Genomic DNA, 4,813 nt, shown 5'->3' on the forward strand with positions numbered 1-4,813 from the left:
CTCCCCCATCTATGTTAATTATTTTGAGTAAAATAGAACATATAAGTTATATGAACAAAATGTAGGTATTTTGAATAGAATAAAATAGAAAATATAGGTAGAATGTAGGTATTTTGAATAGGATAGAAGACTAGTGAATAGGTTTTTTAAATATAAAAAAGTTTTAGTAATAGAAAAATTTAGTGATACAATTTTTTAGGTATAGAAAATTTTCAATTATAGAAATCTATTGGAATGCTACATGAGAAAATTTTAGGTATCAAATTTAGTAATAAAAAATTTTAGTAAGAAAATTTAGGTATAGAATTTTTTGTAATTTTTATTTTCAATATAGAAATGTATTGGAAAATTTAATTATTTTTATGTCATTATCACTTTGTCATCAAAGAATGCCATATGAGATTTGATGATCTAAAATTTTCACTCGGTGGAATATGCAGGCTTTGTAGGGTCGTGTCTCCTTGGAGTGATCATCATCCGAGTTACCTCTACTTCTTCTACACCCGAGTCAGTGAGCTAAAAGTCCACCTCCTCCTTCTCTACTCATCGGTGTTGAAGAGAGTAGAACTAGAGTAGAAATATATTGAAATGTTTTTGTCAATATTGAACCATTGAAATGCAATGAGCACCAGTTTATGCTTATGTGCGAATATGGGAAAATCCGAGTGGCCTATGTTTTGCCGGAGTGTTGATTCATTTCCATTCCGACAAATTTCAGGCGCTCGATATGTCCTATTTTAACGAAGGTCATGCCGGATTTTTTCGTGAATTTAAGCACGACTTGTGCTAGAATATTTAGGAAATATCGAGTTCCCCGGATTTGCTAGAAAGAGAATTAAACGATATTTCGAGTTGACTTTAAGTCTGTCAAGGCTCCATACATGACAGTCAATAATTCAGTGAGGGAGAGTCTCCATCATATATGAGAGAAGAAGAATGCCGACTGTTGTCGTGGGGGTCGCTTCTCCTTCTTCTCTTTGTGCTAGACATTTGTTATGCACTATGGGAAGAAGGAGTAGCGACCATCATCGATGGTCGAAAAATCGGTGAGGGAGTGTCCACCATATATGAGAGAAGAAGAATGCCGACTGTTGTCGTGGGGGTCGCTTCTCCATCTTTTCCTTGTGCTAGATATTTGTAATGCACTAGGGAAAGGAGGAGTAGCGACCATCACCGACGGGCGCAATATCAGAGAGGGAGTGGTCCACCATATATGTGAGTTACGAGTTTAGGTAGGAAGACTCAATAGACCTAAAGTCAGCCCGTTGCATATTGAGTAATAGTGATATGTCTGTTGAGTTTCCTGGTAGTTGCCTTCGACCGATTTTCAATGTTCAACTATGAACATAGAAAATGTCTGACGATGAAAGGGAATTCGTTATGTGCGAATACTGTGAAGACGAGCATGGCTTGTGCGATAGGCCTCACCTAGTTGATGGTAGGTGCTTCAGCATCATGCTGGATTAGACCTTCGAAGTGGATACAATAAGTCACAACGACAAGTCTTTTTTCGTAATTAAGCATGACTTCTGCTTCATTTGCTTCAACTTATAATTTTAATTTTTTTACAATTCTACTAGTGTATCCCCTGCCATGCAAGAATTTATGTCTTGGATAAGATTGGTCTCAGTACTATGGGCAGTATGGAGGTAAAGAGAGTTCACTTGAGGACCGAGCATGGTTATACTTTTGCCGCAAAATTATACAATGCAGACACCTACTTCTATTTTGAATGCAAAAATTGGAGAGCACTATGCAAGACTTATGTATTTGAGTCTAATATGCTTATCACCTTTGATATTCATCCGGAAGATGAAATTAAAGGTAATATAGACATCTGGGTCGATGTGCAGACGCCTTCAGTTCTACCATTATGTAAGTTTCTCAACCATATTTATTAAGTAATTTATGTTGTTTATTTAAAAACAGTTGACAACAAATTTCTATTAATTGACAGGTTATTTCCATTCAAGCAAACATGTCCGGCGCTTGGTAGACAACACCTACTACTGTCCCAGGGCTGAACTAAACTGCGAGGAGATAGGTCATGATACTATCAAGACAGGTTATTTTCCTTGACTTCGAAATATTAGTACTCAATACATGCGACCACTAGTGTGCGTATTGAACTACAGTCACATCTATTTAGGAAAGATGATAAGATTTTTACTATTTGTCCTCAGTGCATCTTTTGCATACATTATTTTTTAAGCTGAACCTCATTGGTAAGTATGTTACTACGATGTTCTTCAACAGAAACTCCCGATGAATGTTGTGCCTCGTTGGATCGAGCCTAAAGATCGCATGACAATGGTTAGCTTACAACCAAGATATCCTGCATTGCACATGAGTGCATTCATGATTTCTCAAAGCGAGCAAGTCTTAATAGTCAAAGACTGGAGCAAAATTGTGAAGGATCACAGCAAAGAAGTACTAGGGGGTAGCAATCAGAAGCGCATCCCATAATTAGCAGACAGGTTCATCTGCATGCTCCAGTATGATGAAGCAGGAGTGCTACACATGTTTTATGCTATTTTACCTGAGAAAGAACAGCAGGAGTGATTAGCTAGTTAGAATGAGTTTGAAGACGGTGATGTGCTACACTATGACTATGATGATTAAATAGCTAGTGTTGGTGGTAATGACTATGATGATTATTATTAGCTAGTGTTGGTGGTGATTAGATAGTACACTATGACTATGATGATTAAATAGTGTTGGTGGTAATGACTATGATGATTATTAGCTAGTGTTGTTGGCGATTATATGATACAAGAGTTTTTATAGTAATATGACGATGATGTTGATCATGATTATCATGATGATTTGTTATTATGATCATGATTAGTTATTATATCATTGGTGGAAGGAACGGGGATTAGATTAATGTGGATGGATCCATAATGACCAAAAGTTGAATTAGTAGAATCGTCGTCCTAATTCAAATTTTGATTCATCCAAATGAATCTAATCCATAGTTCTTCCTCACATGAGCCTGTATAAATGCATCACAAATACATAGAGGGGGTATAAATCTGTGAAAGCAGGAATACTAGCACTAGCGCTGGAAAGCGTCTACTAGCAGCACTGGATTAGCAGCAACGCTTCATTTGTTCAAGCGCTACAGAGAGTTAGCAGTAGCGCTGCCCTGACCAGTGCTACTGCTATATGTATTTCAAGCGCTACTACTAGGGTTTTCCCTAGTAGTGAGAGATGGCGGGGGTGGTGGCAAGACCGGCGGTGTGGGCGGTTCATGGGAGGGCGGTGCGGCGAGGCGACCGTCGGAGCGTCGCGGGCGGCTGTTAGGCCGGTGGCAAGTTTGACGGGTGGAAGAAGAAGTCTCGAGGTAGAAGAAGCAATCTGCATCGTTTATTTTTCATCCAACGGTTGAAACGAAATTGACTGACCTAAATTCGTTTAAATTCGTTTTTCAATCGACTAGCGTCTGGCCATTCCCTTAGTTTACCTTGTGCAGGTTGTTTCACATGTATCAAAATCCAAAAAAAAATCTCCACAACTATGAAATGATTGTTACATCAAAACCCACTTATTCAGGCCGTGTTCGGGAATACACCGCTCCAGGCTCCGCTCCAGGAGCGGACCGAGCTCTAGTATAAAATCTGGGAGCGAGCAAACCGCCGCTCCGCAGATTCTTGAAGCTGATGAATTCCCGAACGCGGTCTCGGTCTACAAGAATGAAATGCTTGCTACGTTTAATTTACTTGGTTTAACATGTATTGTTTTGATTATGTTTTTTACTCTCTCCTTTCCGGTTTATAGTGCTTATCTCAAAATTTAATTTTTCCATTTTATAAGGCTCAATTTGATTGTTCCCCATCACATGTTCAGACTTCAAGGTGCATTAAATCATTGCATGCAAGTATTAAGAGAAAACTGACCAATGCATGCATGCATTGCAATTAATGCATTCGTAAACATAATTTTTTGAGGAAAACAAAAGCATTAATTAAGTGCTTTTGCAAACTACAAAAAATATTCCACCACTCATCATCTACCTTGGTTGGTGAGATTTTTGAATTGAGCCTTATAAACCGGAAAGGAGGGAGTATCCGGTTAGTTTCTCTTTGCTTTATTCTGCTATTTCCAATCCATTGTTTTGTTGCAATAATAAGCAAGTAGAGTTGCCCTATGCTCGTATCCGGACTTAGAAGACCGTTTTGACTCGAATATCCATTAAATCACAACACCCAGAGAACATTTCACTTCCGAGCAATTAAGACTCACTAACGCGCACCCTGACCTTCAGTGCACCGAGGTACTGCTCCCTCTGTATTTACCGAGGGGGTACATGCATGCCAGACCAGAAAAAAAGGGCAAGCCCATCGAGCCCAGAACGGAACCCGCGAGAACGGTCGTATCCGGTGTGCCCCTGCTCCTTGGCAGCCCAAGGGAGGAGAGAACGGCATGGCGCGGGTTCACACGAGGTGGAAGAGCTTGGCATGGCGATCCTCGAAGTGGAGGTGTGTGACTAATGGTGCATTCTTGATAAAAAAGAAGTAAGAGGCCGACAATGAATTCTTCCGGAGCAAGCATGTTAACCACGACAGGTACCCATCACCACCTTGCTGGCTTGATTTTGCTGGGAAAATCACTGTTAGCAGGAAACCCAAATTCAAACAACGTAGTACCAACAAAAGCCATGAACAGGTGGCGACTCCCCTAGCTCAACGGAAACCTGCGTGCTACCACGCAACCACCTAGTCTACGTGCCCAGCAACTTTACATATGTAGGCGGTAGCTAGCCCGGCTGATGGCTTTTCCTGGCTGAGCATGCATGGTGTGGCCTCTCGCG

This window comes from Triticum aestivum, chromosome 5A, assembly GCF_018294505.1.
Source record: "Triticum aestivum cultivar Chinese Spring chromosome 5A, IWGSC CS RefSeq v2.1, whole genome shotgun sequence".
NCBI lineage: Eukaryota > Viridiplantae > Streptophyta > Magnoliopsida > Poales > Poaceae > Triticum > Triticum aestivum.